The sequence below is a fragment of the Pagrus pagrus genome (genome assembly GCF_965226575.1).
Source record: "Pagrus pagrus genome assembly, chromosome: 8".
NCBI lineage: Eukaryota > Metazoa > Chordata > Actinopteri > Spariformes > Sparidae > Pagrus > Pagrus pagrus.
Genome location: NC_140192.1, coordinates 28,176,710 through 28,192,141, shown reverse-complemented (window position 1 = coordinate 28,192,141; position 15,432 = coordinate 28,176,710). Strand labels below are relative to the sequence as shown.

At 40.7% G+C, this 15,432-nt stretch overlaps 1 protein-coding gene across 1 annotated transcript in view; it reads left to right on the top strand.

Annotated features, from left to right (window-relative positions):
• The window catches only part of rimbp2b (RIMS binding protein 2b), a 115,993-nt gene that overhangs the window by 20,310 nt on the left and 80,251 nt on the right, over nt 1-15,432 (top strand). The gene's annotated exons all lie outside the window — the stretch shown is intronic.

The window sequence follows — 15,432 nt, the reverse complement described above, 5'->3', positions numbered from 1 at the left end:
TGAATATGTGATGGTTATTATTTACTGATAGATCCATATTGACAGAATGTGCAGCTAATCAACATTTTAAATTCAATATTCGATCAATAGCCCATGTCAATGGATTGCTTTTCCATCTTGCTGAGTTGTAACTAAACTTTGATGGAGAAACAAGATAATCATTGTCTTTTATTAAGTTTATGTCCGACTATGAAGAGTACCATGATGCCCATATATTGTCTATATTTTCGGTTCATCAATTTATTGGAAACTGGTGGCAGTTTTGTCTGTTCATGACCAATTATGTCAGGGAAAAGTCAGGAGACAACACCTGTCCTAGATGGAAACCAAGCTTTTAGGGCAGACTGGTTCATCTATTTAATATTCCAATATTCCACAGAGGTCATTTGAACCTTTAAGTTTGAGTTTGATTGTACAGATTTACGCTGTTTTCTAGAGAAAATGGCCCGCATTGAAAATCTTGATTATTGTCACATAAATCCCAGCCCCCTATCATTAGAAAGTTTGGGGATTCAGAAAGTAAGTAAAAGGGTCAGAGGACAAATTGTTATTCTAAGCAAAGAGAGGCTTTCTCAGTGTCAAATCATATCTAGACTCAAAGTTGTTAAAAGGGCAGTGCATGGAACTCTAAAGGGCGGCTGTGGCTCAGGGGTGGACCCAGCGTCTTGTTATTGGAAGGTCGCTGGTTCGATTCCCCTGGTCCTTGGGCAAGATGCTGAACCCCAAACTGCTCCTGATGTGCTGGTTGGCAACTTGCATGGCAGCCACCGCCATCAGTGTATGAATGTATTACTGTAAGTCGCTTTGGACAAAAGCATCTGCTAAATGTAAATCTAAAAAGAAAACTAATGAATTTAAAAAAATTGTATTACATTGGAAACAAATGCAAAAACGTATTTAAACTGGTGGTCTCTTATTTTGACAGGATAGCTATCATAGTCAGACAAGAAAGGGGGGCGAGAGAGAGAGGGGAAGACATGCAGGAAAGGGTCCTAGGCTGTAATTGAACCAAGACCTCTGGTGGGGCACAGCCTCCATACAAGGGTCACATGCTGTACCAGGTGCCCGACAGCAGCTTTATATACAATGAAATAAATGCTAGTCAAACTCAACTCATCAAGGCTGGATTACTATCAATGCAAATCATCTCCCCAGGTTCACTGTGTAGCAATTTTGATCATTTCATTCATCATATATGTGTTAATGTGCTCCACTCATGTTCAACATGAACTGAAATGTGAAGGGTCCTGAAGGAGCTTCTCTGCATTTTACCTGCAGTAATCTTGAAACCCTGTTTTGCACAGGGGCACTCAATGAAATGGAGTTTTAATACCTTAAGTACTGTATATCAGAGGATGTGCTTCAATAAATCTGAGTGTAATCAAATGATCAAAAATGAACTTCTGCAGGGAGGTGGGGGGTGGCACACATCTGATTTTGCCCAGTGGCCCCTCAGTGGTTTGATCCGGCCCTGCTGCTCATCTGAAAGAGTATGTTTGTACCATTACAGAGCACTGGAGAAACCCATCTAATGGGCCAATGTTAATTTATGTTAATATTTGAGTATTCCCAAAACATAGCATATTGCTATATAACGATCGTTATCTAGTTTGGTTACTGTTGAACCCGTTAAGTGTCATTTCCTCTGGAGTGAGGAGACCTGGTAGCCATGTTGTTGAAGCTGCTGTGGACGGTAAACAGCAGGTTTCCAGAGCGAAGCTGGGTTTGTCTTCCTCAGGCTTCCTCCAGGCTGCAATCTCACAGCAGAGGCTGCTTGTAATTCCCCCGGCTTCCCCCGACGTCTGTGGTTCAATATGAATGAGCTGCATCGATTAGACCTCAGTGTGCTGCTTGCGCAAAAGGGGATGAGTCTTGTGTGTGTGTGTGTGTGTGTGTGTGTGTGTGTGTGCGTGTGTGGCTGCTTGCTTTCTGTCCTGTGTCTCCTCAGCACCCACCAGACTGTTTTTCTCACTGAGGGCGACGTTATGGGTGACATCTTTTGGCTGAACCATAAACTGAAACTTTGTTATTAGCAGTTTCTTCTTGCGTGCTAATGAACAGTGAATGTGATATATTCTGCTGTAGTGATTTAAATAGGGATACGTGTTATTGGCAGTTAATGTAACTAGCACTTTACTGACTTACAGAAGCTCATGATGTTCTTGCACCACTTTCACAACCCTCAAATCTTCTGGCCTCACACCCTGAGAGCGTGGCCTTCTCGTGTCAAAGTCCGCCAGCTGTAATCTATAGGGGTGTGATGTTAGCACTGCTGACTGTGATTGTTTGCATAATGATGGTGGTGTGAACTGTATTTTTAAACCCTGCGCCTGCTTGTGAAAGTGCTGCTTGACAATTAGCTTGTCAACATTACCTTAAAGGAACAGTTCACCCAAAAATGAAAATTCACTTATTAACAACACATTATCATTTCTGGAGCTTCACAGCAGTGTTGCAGAATTCTCCTGAGCAAATCAAATAGAGTTTTAAAATGTGAATAAAATCATAAAATGGCTCCGTAAAGCTTGTCCGGCATAATCCAAGTCTGTGGATGACCCGAGTAGGCTTGGGCGATATCCAAAATTTGATATTGTCCACCAAATAAAGCGATAGATGATATTATTGCCGCTCATTGGCCTGGAGAGTCCAGCCGAACGAACTGCGCTGGATGATGGGCTGTGATCTAAGAAGTGTGTGGTGTTGCCCTCTTTAGTTAACGCCTGCTTCTGGCAAAGAAGACATGTAGGCTCATTCCAATCCCTTGGCTCGCCATTTTCTCCCACTTTAAACCTGAGATCCTTTTCTTTTTAGAGTCCTCTTGTCTGTATGTTAAAGCGCTGTATGCACGCTGCTACATCAGATCAGTTGACCTGTAGTGACCTGCCAAATATCAATGCCAGTTTCAAAATAAAAGCCTGAAGATGCTGTAACAGCTGTATCGCATAATTTCACAACATTTTAATAATATCTTACTGTATATCAGCCCAAGCCAAGCCCCGAAATCTCAAATTGGTTTTAAAAGACGTTATTTACACCCTTGACAGGCGGTTGAGCTTCTGCACCCGTCTTTCTTCTTCCATTGTCTTCATTTTGAATGTTCTGTAATTAGGAATAAACAAAATTTAACCAAGAATTAAATGCTGGTATCAAGATTTCTTGTCAATAAAAAGCAAATTGATTAAAAAGACGTTATTTACGACCTGGATGTGCGGTCAAGCTTGTGCACCCACTTCCAACGATATGTGCACTACCCCTTTTAGCTTAGCAGGGAAGATTTTGGCTACTAACAGGGTGCAAATAAAGTCTTTTCAAATTAATTTTGGATCTCGGGGGGTCCAGAGAGTTGATTAACGCTGGATAAGCTGTATGGAGCCATTTTATGTATTTATTTTGGTTGTTTTTTACCTTTTTAAAATGTCAAAAGTCCCCAGCTACTTTAGCTGTTTCGGAAAATGTTTTGCTGTGAAGCTCCAGGAATGTTTTGTGGACTATAACACTTCACCCAACTTTCCATCAACATGGGGGTGAGGAGATAATGAATCATTTTGGGTAACTGTTTCTTTGAAGGATCGCCTGCCATTTCACTTGTGCTGCAATATTTTCAAAGCAACGGAATGTGAAAAATGCATTTTTTTCAAAAGTGGAATGACATTTTTTTTTTCTTAATCCGTCAAACCCCCAAAAGATCCTGCAACTATTCTGCGGAAAGGATGTTTAATTTGGCATTGATTGCTTTTGACAAAAAACGTAACGTGATAAATGGAGTTTATGTTGTAACTTGCCAGGTGTTGCCTTTATTCAGTCCTAACTCACTGTATCTTCTGATAATTATAACATCCTTGAAAGAGGTCTGGTCACACAAACACTCTCTCCTCGTACCTGTTGTGGTTGCTGGGAAACAAGTGCTTTTGACGTCAAGGTGCATCCTATGGTGTCATTAAAATGGTGTTTTGCGCTGCTCAGCCAACAGAGAAATGGACTGGGAGGACCGAGGGTACTGGTGAGGGGGTGGGCGGGTTAGAGGAGGTGTTGTTAGTTCCCTCGAGTGGAAAAACAGCCGATTATGGATCCTGAAAGATTGGCATAGCATCAGTAATTACCAGTGCTGAATAGTCTGAGTGAAGTGGTTAATGAAAAACTGACAGAGCATGAGGCACTTCTTCAGCAAGCTCCATTAGCCTGCAGCTCTGTTATCTTATGATGGAGATGCAATCAACAAACCGCATTCACACCCTGGTGGAGGTATCCTCCTCATGTACACAGACGTCTGCAGCCATTAAGTCTCTCCGTCTTACGCCGAGTTATCCCTGTAAGTGATAAAAGTCACATTTTTTCACGTTTCCCTCGAGATCTTGTCCCCCTTTTTTATTTTTCCACCTTTGTTGTTTGTCCTCTTTTAGTCGAGCAGATTTGTGCTGAAGAGGGGAATTCACAGATACCGAGTTATAGTTGCTATTCTACAAAAGTTGACATTTACATAACGTTTTCCTCTGCCTTTTTAGTGTGTGACTGCAGGAATTTTCAAGATCAAGGAAAGTGTCAGGAGAAAGGAGCAGCTTTGTCTTCAGTCACTTTGCTGCCTATAAATTATGCATCTACAGTTGGAAACTGCATTCATAGGAATATAATTAAAGTCCTGTCTCATTTCTTAGACACATCTATACGGTGCTCCACATTTTGAGCATTCACTTGCTCATACACTGCCAATTTGATCTGTTGTCAAATCAATGCATCCAAATCAACAGAACAGAACATTTCAACTCATCAACTAGCCAGTTTTGTATGCTTTTGTATGCAGTTTGCAAGAATGCATGAGCAAAAAGCAACAGAACATAAACACAGGCCAGGCTCACCTCCACAGATATTTTCCTGTGAACCCTCTCTTTTCTAAAAAGCAACATTATTACCTCTTTCACACTGGACAAAAATCCCACAAACATCAACTCACATCTGGATGTTGTCTTTAATGTAAAAGGGTACAACAACATTAATTCCCAGGCGAAATGACTCCAATTGGCAGTGATGGAAATGACACCCAATTGAATGTGATTTAATTATTTTCTTCATGATGCTTTGATGCCCTTTGAAATAAAGGGTGTTGGAATATAAAAGTAATTCATCTGACTCCGTACAAGTGCCACTCCAACAACGTTCAGTCAGTGTTGGCTTTTAAAGAAAGACTGAAGTAAAAGGTATAAAATGTATAAAAAGTTAACATTGTCATTGCCCTCTTTGTGGCTTTCTACTGTTTTTCTATGCGTTTGTATGTTAAACGTGACACACAAGAAAATAAACAGTATTGCAATGTTGTTGAGTTAAAATGAAGACACTGCATGGCTTATCTGTGAAGAATTTTTAGGAAATGAAGTGTGTTTATCACCGAATTAGTGGAGCTTTGTTAGCAGCGATTCTTTGATAAAACTACTGGGAGGAAACGTGTAATCAATCAAAGACACACCTTCATGCCCCTGTTGTAGTGTAGATGCAAATCCCTGCCTCGGCTAACGTCAAGCCGAGCTAGCACATGTGTTGAAAAGCCCCAATACTGCAATCTACTGTTTAACCACACAAGCTAAGGTTGTACCTGCAAAATCTGTGTGTGAACTGAGCAAAGATGTGTTTTAGTGTTAGTCAGTTTTCATTTGTAAGAGGAAGAATGTTTTATTTCTCCTTTCAAGATTCACATAGTCCTGCTCTGAAATGAAAAATGAACAAGAATGGCTGCCTGTCGAACCGGGATGTTTACCTGATAAGTGGGCCCTCATCCATGTTTTCCTCTTGCTCTGCTGCAGGGGTAAACTTGTGAGGTAAATTGGCAGGCTTTCCAGGCGCATCTGTCAAAGACTGGTGGAAGGGAGGTGTGAGTATTTTTCAGCATTGATAGATGTGAGTTGCCTGAGCAGATGTGCTGTTTAAAGTGAAGGCTTACTGATTTACTGCAGTAATGAGATGTGTGATATTTTGGCAAATAGTTGCACATCACAATTCTCTCGGTAACTTTGCAAAAAAGACTATTTCTGTCTTCCTCTGCTCTGATTGGCCCATCTACATATTGAAAAGCTGAGGATGTGACCCATTACCCATCTGTTTTCTGAGAGTGTCTCATTGTTGCAGCTGGGATGGCAAGGGGCAAGACTTATTGGGGATGTGAGCAGTTTCTCCTTGGTTAACTCCTGCCCTCATAACTATTCATCAGTGGGAGCAGGCCTACAGTCAAGCCCACGGGTTCACTCGGGCTGCGTTTAGTTGGATGGTCAAGTGACTCATCAGTTCAAGGCACATCGGAGTGCTGATCATAAATAAGCATCACACAGATTGGAAACATCACACTCGCCTCGCAGTATGGATATCACAACATCATGTTCCTCTAAACAAACAGGACTAAAAATATTCCCTGGTGTCAACTTAATGTCTCCTACACCGACATCAATGCTGGATTCATATTTATTCATATTGAGAAAAACATAAGCATCACAGAAAGGGCTGAGAATCAATCTCCTTCTTGCTATGAGACGGCAGCATTAACCACTAAGACAACATGCTGCAGATTTAATGAAACTTTTAATAGCTGATGTAACCCAGTGTGGCTGTTATTTTCTTGCACCTCGTGATAATGAATAGTGTTCCTGATCCATCTTTATTACTTCCTTTAACACGATGAAAATGGACCTCCTGCAGGTGGCTCCCGACTGGTTGAGGGAGATTGTTTTTTGCATGATTCTGTTTAAATTGATCTAAAATTAAAACCATAATAGCTAGAGCATGAATTATTTTTGCAGCATAAAGCGTTATGCGGTGCAAAATGTGTTGACACCACACCTAGAAGTGTAGAGATGCCTGTCAATTTTTATGACACAGTTTCAATAATTTTAGTCAATCAGTCAATATAGCTTATTGACTTACACAGTCTTTAAAGGTGAATTCCTTTTTTTTTTAAATACCTGGACCCTTTTTTTCCTGTTTGTTGTGTAAATGATTCATATTTACCAAAACTTTTGGAATGGGTCCAGTAGATCACCTCAGCTGGCAGCTGCAACACAGCTGCAGTGACTGCAACCATCAGTGCAGCATCGCTCCGCCACTTTTTTCTGTGAGGAAGTGAGGAAATAAAACGTTCACAGTTTGAATAATCGCTTTAAAATCATCTCCATTTTAAGTGCTTCCAATCCAGTCATCACTAATAGAACAACGACCAAAAGAACCCCCAAACAAACTTAAAGGTCAAGGATGTCACATTGACATTTAACGCGTGCTGATTAATTCATGACATCAACGCAGGCTTTGAGTAAGAAAATGTTCCACCTTAAAAGAATGCCGGTAGTCTTAGTGAATTTCTTTTTTTCACACCGTTTATACACAGCACTCCACCCCTGGCTGCAATGTAATCCTTTGGGGCAACTCTGACCATCAAAAGTCCACTAAAAGTGCTTGTTTTTGGCACTGACATTACGTAAACGAGTGCTATGGAGCTAGACCTTTTTGTTAAATAATGAGATCCATTTTGTTACAAGAAATTCAAGGACAAGTGTTGCTCTGAAATCTCACAAGATGAGTTGTTACAGTTGTTGCCTCATCTAGATTGTAGAAAATCAGTTAAATATTCAGCCATGACTTCCTCGAGGCAAACTACTAACTCCTCTCTCAACTCTGACTCACCTTTCCACCGTTCACTTCCTGCAACGACTCACATTTTGCAAGATTTCAGAGCAAGACTCCTTCTTTGGTTAGTGCTTAGATTGCACAGGTTTTAAGGATATGAAGCAGTTTAACATAACATTGGAAATGTAGTTTAATTTATTTAGTTTAGTTTATTTTAGTCAGTTACCAACTTATACAACGCAAATACACTGGTAGATAGACAACATTACCTTAATGCTTTTCTAGCTTCAGAAAACAAATCAAACAAAGAAACAAAATTAAAAGAAATAATAAAACAAACAAAACATACAAAACAAATAAACAAAACAGGACTAAAAAGGTGTCGGCTGAAGCCTTAGGTTATTACACCTACCCTATTAACATTTGTTTATTTTATCAGCTGCCTTTAAATTATACAGAGTGATAAAAGAAAGCAACAGCAACTGGGAATATTACATTTTATATACAAAAATCCCAAACTCATTTTATGTACACTCTGGTGTTCATACTACTACTGTTGTATTTTGTAAAATCTGATGAAAATACATTTAGAATTTTGTATTTTTTTTTTATTAATGAGACAATTTAAACACTTAGGCTACATCAATTATTATGGGTAATTGACTTGCTCAACCTTTACAGTAGCTTAGGTTGTACAGATTTTAAGGATATGAAGCACTTGAAGGTACTCTAAGAAATGACATGACATGAACAAAGATAGCAGTGTAGGCGCTGACTATCTCAATTGCAGAGTTCAGATTAACCCCACACCTCTCACTGACACAAGCTGAGCTCTTTGTATGTTGATGAGATGTTACATGACACACACAGGTGTAGATTTAGTTTAGCAGTTTATTCAAGTGAGGATTGTAATTTTGTGTGTGTGTGTTTGTGTGTGTGTGTGTGTGTGTGTGTGTGTGTTCGTGCATATATTGATGTGGGAGGCCCCCGCGCTGAGGGCCAACCACATGTTTACATCACTTGTAATGAAATTAGAGCCACGTGGTGCCCACACTACAGGCCTCCACTGATCCTCTAATTCAATTACCCCCCTTATTAACGCTCAGATGCTGCTGGCTGACCCAGGACCGCACTGTGCTTTTGCTACACACCATTCACTCAGCAGCCCTTTCTGCTGCTCCAGTGGACTGACTAGTTATCAGTCATCGTCTCACTGATGCACAGGGGCCATCCAGGTTTCTCCCTGATATTATTGTGTTTGTTTATGACTGGTAGTGGCTTCAAGACAAAGATGGCAAACACAGCTTAAGGTGGAATGGTTACATGTCTACAGTAAGACTTGTATGTGTTTTCTCCACTTTGCCTTGTTTTTGTGAGATCTATTCTCGCTAGATCTGCAGTGATTATTTATAATATTGACTATAACAGAAGTAATTGTGTTGTTGTGTAGGTCTTAGATGTCAGAACAAGGAAGTACCCGATGCTGGAAAATGCAGGTTGTCTATACATTTTCAGTTAAATATTGGGACAATCAGTGAAGTCTTCACCAGACTTGAAGTTCGAGTGATGTTGCACAGGTGTTGTGTTTACCTCATGACCTGGTATTGACATGAAAATAATAAAAATCAGTTAGGGACTCTCTCTCTCCCTTCTTCTTCTTCTCCTCCTCCTCCTCCTCCTCCTCCATCTCCTCCTTATTCTCCCTTGTCATGGTCTTCTTCTTCTTCTTCTTCTTCTTCTTTTCCTTCTTCTCCTCACAAACCAACTTTAAAGATGCATAACAAGATTGTGTGCATGTTAAGTCAAAGAATCCAATATGTCTTCATATCATCAGCTCTGTTTCTCGGCTAGAATTTCACAAATATTAATGAATAGTGGATAATATACATTTTTGATTCAAGTCTGATATTTATCGTGCATCACTATCGACAATGAAAATATTCCTTAGATGCAGCCCTAGCTTCAACGCTAATCAGTGCACAGAGAAAATCCTTCATTAGCAGTGAATATGGTTCTGTCTGTGATACAAGACTTGAATGTAAACTGTTAGACGGTGTTGCTGTTGGAACGAGGCCCGTTGCCTCTGCTGCTGTAACAGGTCTGCAAGGAGCTGGCGGGGTGTATTGCACGATTTAACAAACTAGGTGTCTGGTGCCAGTATGCACACAGACAAGGGCAAACACACACATACAAACATACATACACAGCACTGTATGTAGTCAGTGGTTGGGCCTGTACCTCCCCAGATAACACTACACTTACGATGCTGTGATAATGTTTATCTCAGCCGTATCAGAGATAGCAGAAAGAGGCAGAGAGTCCTTTCCAGTCTCCTCCAGGGTCAGGTGTTTCTGAGCCTGCTGACACCGGCCACCTTCATCTGCAGTCTGGTCTGTCTTGATGGCCAAGGGCTTTAACATCACACCACCCTCTCTTTATTCATTCAGCAGTGGTGTGGTACCATGAAGGAAAAAAAAACCCAACCCAGAATAGATGTTTCTGCACACCCTGGATATGCTGAAACTTTATATTTCCTTATGTCGCATCTTAGGCTTCCTTAGGTCGAGTTTTTTCATGTGCTTATGGTCTGGTTAGGTTTAGGCACAAAGAGTACTTGGTTAGGGCAGCTCGTTCTCACTCAGTGCATCAAATAAGGCCGCCTGGTCAGTGGCCACACACTTCTAAGTTTGATGCTGCATTACCCCTCTTGCACATGTACAAACAAACACTCTGTATGAGTGTATAGACTGTATATCTCAGGAAATACATTTTTTTCTCTGAGAACATTCCTGCCCTCACGTTACTATTTTTTTGAAATTGTTTGCACACTGTTTGTTCTCTTGTGCTGCTATGTCAAATTGAATTTCCCCTACGGCGGATCAATACAAATACATCTTATCTTATCTGTAGTGTCACATCTTGAAGTGCCCCTCTACTGCAGGAGTATAAAGAATGAACAAAGTCAGAGTGGTTAGATTGGTCACACACCGGAAGACTGGGGTACATATCCTGTTTGCGTATTTTTAAGTTATGTTACATAAGTACGTTAATATATGTTAATGACGTAGGAAAATATTATGTAGACTTATGCAACCTCTGCCCGAGACTAAACATAGTTATCGTAGCTTAACCAAGCGGTTTCTGACCCTAAACTAACGAATCCGTGACCGTTTCACAACGTTAATAACAGTCCAAAAGTCATTATATTTCATAATATGTGAACTATTTGTAAGGAAGCTAACCAGACGTTATGTTAAGTAGTGTTTGTGCCCTACTTTACTGTGAAGCCATTCATGGACAAAAGTGATGCTAATGTGGTAGAGCGTCATTGTTTGAAGCTTAAGGCCACTGACCAAGCTGCCGTATATGACGAGTTGAGAGTGAGAACATGTTGGTCAGGGTTGGGCAAGATGTTTATTTTTTTTAAATATCGAGTTTTTGTCGCCACAAACACAGCTGGAAAATTTCCAAATGTCTTGTTAAAAATATCCAGTGGTTTCGGGCTCACAAATGTCAAAACGGCCCACAGAACAGTGGTGTCTGGCTTGGCATCTGCCTTGTCTCGCAACTGAGCTGAAAAAACAAAACAAAACAGGCAGATGTGAGATAAAAACAGTCCAGTACAGCAACATTAAATAAATCCTGTAATATAAATAAATGTAGTCCTGATAGTCTCTCACTATGCTGAACTAAGAGCGACTACATTAAAAATAGCAGTAGTAACATTGCTTCACATCTCAGATTAAAATGCTAGGGGAAGTGTCTGAAGTTAAGCCGGTTAATGGGTTTATCACAGGTTTGCACAATCCCCTGTCTTTTGACCCGCTCGAGTGCATGCATGATACAATGAGGCTAAATCATCTCGTGCCCACATTCAGGATTTCAAAGCTAAATCTCTGCCAAGTTCCTCAATCTCTAGCCACTGCATTGAGCTTATTAAAATTTCAATCTGCTACAGGCTCTCTTTCTCGCCTCGCAGGATGAATGTGCCCTTTTAATAATGTAACCGGTTTTAACAAGATCGTAAAATGTTCATCTAACTTTCATAAGCCCTGTTAGCAAAGTGACAAATTCATGCGATGGCAGGAATCACTTTGGCAGTCCCTCAGTTTTAGAAATGAGAACAGTTTTTTTTTCCTTTTCTCTCGGTGCAGCTCCGTGGAGGCCGGGGAGTCGTGCCTAAGTTTACAGCTGCCCGCAGGGACGGCTCAGCTTGTTGCTGTGTCACCCCTGTGGCTCTGAAATAGAAGTTAGTCATGATGGGGGAGATTTAGATTGGCCTTCTGGTAACTGATAGTGCTCCACTGAACACTCCCCTTCTCCTCTGCCTCATCTATAATGTACATGAGTTACACAGGGCTAAACCCTGAGAACACAGAGGCAGATAGAGCGCCTGTCACGTGATGACTTTTATAATCCATGTACTGTATGTCTGATGAGCTCTCTCCGTTTTTACACTCTTTAATACAGTGTGTAGTTCAGTGACATTAGTTGAACTGGGGCAGGGTCAGGGTGGCGTGGATGCAAAAGCTGCTGGCTGATTTAGTTGAGTGCGTGTGTGTGTTTGTTTGTGTGTGTGTGTGTGCGTGTGTTTCGCCCTCTCAGGCATTGTTGGAGTAATGTGACCTTCATAGGGAGATTAAAATATGTAGCAGGCGTGCATTGATTTTTGGACTGGCCACTGGTATTTATGGACTCAGCGAGTGCATAAATATTGATACCAGCTCTCCTAAAGAAAGATCTGACTTTGTGTATTCTGTGTGTTTGTGTGTGTGTTTGTGCACTCATGCGCCAGTTGAGATAAAGAACAAATGTATATGAGAAGATATCACCTGATAATAAAGAATAATTGGGAGCTCATGTGTTTTGGTAACCTAAATCTGCTCGTGACCCAGCAGCAGCTTAATAAGGTCATTCCCATTATGTGGTGGCTAATTACAATGCCTGTCATTAAAATCCCCAAGCTGCACAGTCAAGTAAAAGAGCAGTTTAAAGGGACAGTTCACACCTAAACACAATAAAAAAATGTGTTTTATGTCCTTTAACCCAGTGTGCCGTTCATCCATCTATGTACACTATGTTTTGGGCATTTTTTGCCCGGCTAGCGGTGTGCGTCTTTGGGTATGTCGGTTGGGTTGGTTTGTTGGTTGGCTGGTCCACCACTTTAGTCCAGACTGAACTTTTTTATTTGACCTTTATTTAGCCAGAGAAGTCATTAAGAGCGAATCATCTTATTTACATTGGCAGCCTGGCTACTAAGATGCTTTCCATGACATTTGGTGAAGTTATTCATAGTCGTTAGGATGAATATTAATGACTTTATTACGGTTTAAGTTTAAGTTGAATATCTCAACAACTATTCATGGATTGTCATGAAATTGATGAAGGCATAACATTCTCTGCAGTATGTATTAATAACTTTGGTCACCCCTTAACTTTTCATGTAGTGCTATCAACGGCTCAAAATTTAAATGTGTCCATTACACAAATTAGCATGCTAACATGCTAAACTCAGTTGGTGCACATGGTTAACATTAAACTTCAGTATGTTACCATTGTCATCAAAATCACATTCAGCATTTCAGCATTAAAGAAACAGTTCACCCAAAAATGAAAATTCTGTCATTATCTGCTCACATCCATGCCGATGGAAAGTCAACTGAAAAAAACAAAGAAAAAAACTCCATATAGCTCGTCGGATGTATTTCAAGTCCTCGGACACCCCAAGATCCCAAACTGATTTGAAAAGACATTATTTGCATGTGCACCCACTTCAGACAGAGTGCGTGGTAAGGCTTTTAGCGTAGCAGCTACAGTGAAGATTTTGGTTTAAAAAAGGGTGTAAATAATGTATTTTCAAATCAATTTGGGATCTCAGGGCTTCTGGGGACTTACATTAAGCTGGATGAGCTGTATGGAGCTATTTTATATTTTCTTTTCAATTGTTTTTTAACAAGTCCCCATCTGCTTCAGTTGTTTAGGAGAGTGCTGCAAAGCTTTTTTGCTGTGAAATTCCAGAAATGTTTTGTAGACTACAAATTTCCTACTACGATTTTCCATCAGCATGGGGGTCAGTACATCATGACTGCATATACATTTTTTGGTAAACTGTTCCTTTAAGCTTAGCACAGCTACGTACAGCCTTGCCTATGATACCCTGTTATAAAAGTCCTCTCATTAGGTGTGCGAATAATAAGAAACATTTGTTCCTGAACATCCCCTTAAATCCCCTTAAACAATTTATATTTTGGTCGCCAACTTCGCCGTCATATACACAAAAAAAAACAAGATAAAAGTAAACATTTGGTTGATGGTAAGAAAGAGTCCACTTTGTACCAACGTTTTTTGACATCTCTTTGCGTTTTTAGACAGGCAACAGAAATCGCAAAAAAATAAAAAGGCAGAGAGAGAGAGAGAGCGAGGTTTGATATACAGCAAGAATCCTGGGCTTGAATCAAACCTTGGCATGTTGTGGTCATTTGGTGTGTGAAATAATCACTCGGCCACCTTCACCCCGATCCATCCATTTAGTTTTGATACAATATATGGAGGTGTAGATAATGGTCTGAGCTCCAAAATAGAGTACACATTTGTCTCAGCTTATTTTTCTTTTTTTTCTTTTATAAAAATGCACATTTGTAGAACATGTTATCGACTTTATCTTGAAATCTTTGTGTAAACCATCAGGAGGTGGTGCTCAGTCTAGTGGCCCTTAATTAGATTGGTGCCTGGGTGGAATTAAAGGCCAATGATGGCTGCCAGCGTTTCTCATACAGCGGAGGAGCTGACTGATAAGCTGGCCACTCACAGTGTCAGAGGACTTGTGATGAGCTGTGTCTGTGTCTGGGATGTTGTTATTGTATCCCGCTCTAACCCTCTCTTGCTTCCTCGAGTTGCTCCTTTGTCTCAGTCGGGGGTGCTTGTTCATCAGAGCGTTTTGTTCACTGGTTAGGCGTTTTTTCTTGGAGCTTGTTGTTGACTGTTAAGCTCACACTCCTCTTGCGGCATTTGAGATGCTGTCCGCTGTGAGATTTTGTCTGTAGTAGGTACTTTGGGATGAGTGTAAGGGGCAAGTGGACCTGACAGACCGACTCAGGATGAGTCACATTGCTGACATGACTTTTCGTCCAATGAGTTCACCAGAAAAAGGTTGTTTTCTGGGTCATTTGCTTAGATTGCATCTCTCTTCGTCTCCTGTTCGCTCTCTTTTTTTTGGTTTATGTCTCAGGTATCACAAGGTTTCCAGTGAAATGAGAGCAAGCTTGGGAAAAGTCCTGTGAATGTGCAGATTAGAGCAAAATCAGAGTGAATATAAATCCACTTTATGTTCTGAATTTTATCGCATTCCAAAAAAGATAGCAGGGAGGCAATCTCCCAGTCCCCAGAGCTGCATCTAAATGTATCTGCAAACGGACAAAGCGTTGTCTGACAGAGGTCTTACAGAGCAAAGTATGGCACAGAGCTACTTACAGGGACTGATTTTTTTTACTTGCAATCCCTTAGAGAGTAAGTGAAATACCAGGGAACAGCTTGGAATCAAAAATACTTGTTTACATTGTCAGATTTTTTAACCGCTGCTGAAAAAACAGTGTATACCACATGTAGCTGTTATACCAGCATTAAGTTCATATTCATTTACTGTGTCGAACACACTGCCTATCAGTTAGAGTCTGTGATGGTGTATTATTGGCCGACAGGAGCTATCGCAGCATGCAGTAATTTAATCAGCAGGCTTGGATGGCAGCATGGACTCGAGCTGAACTTCAGGATCAGGTTGCAGACTTCTGCTGCGGTTTCAGAGTTCTGTGGAGAGAGGTTTGTCTCTCGCCATCT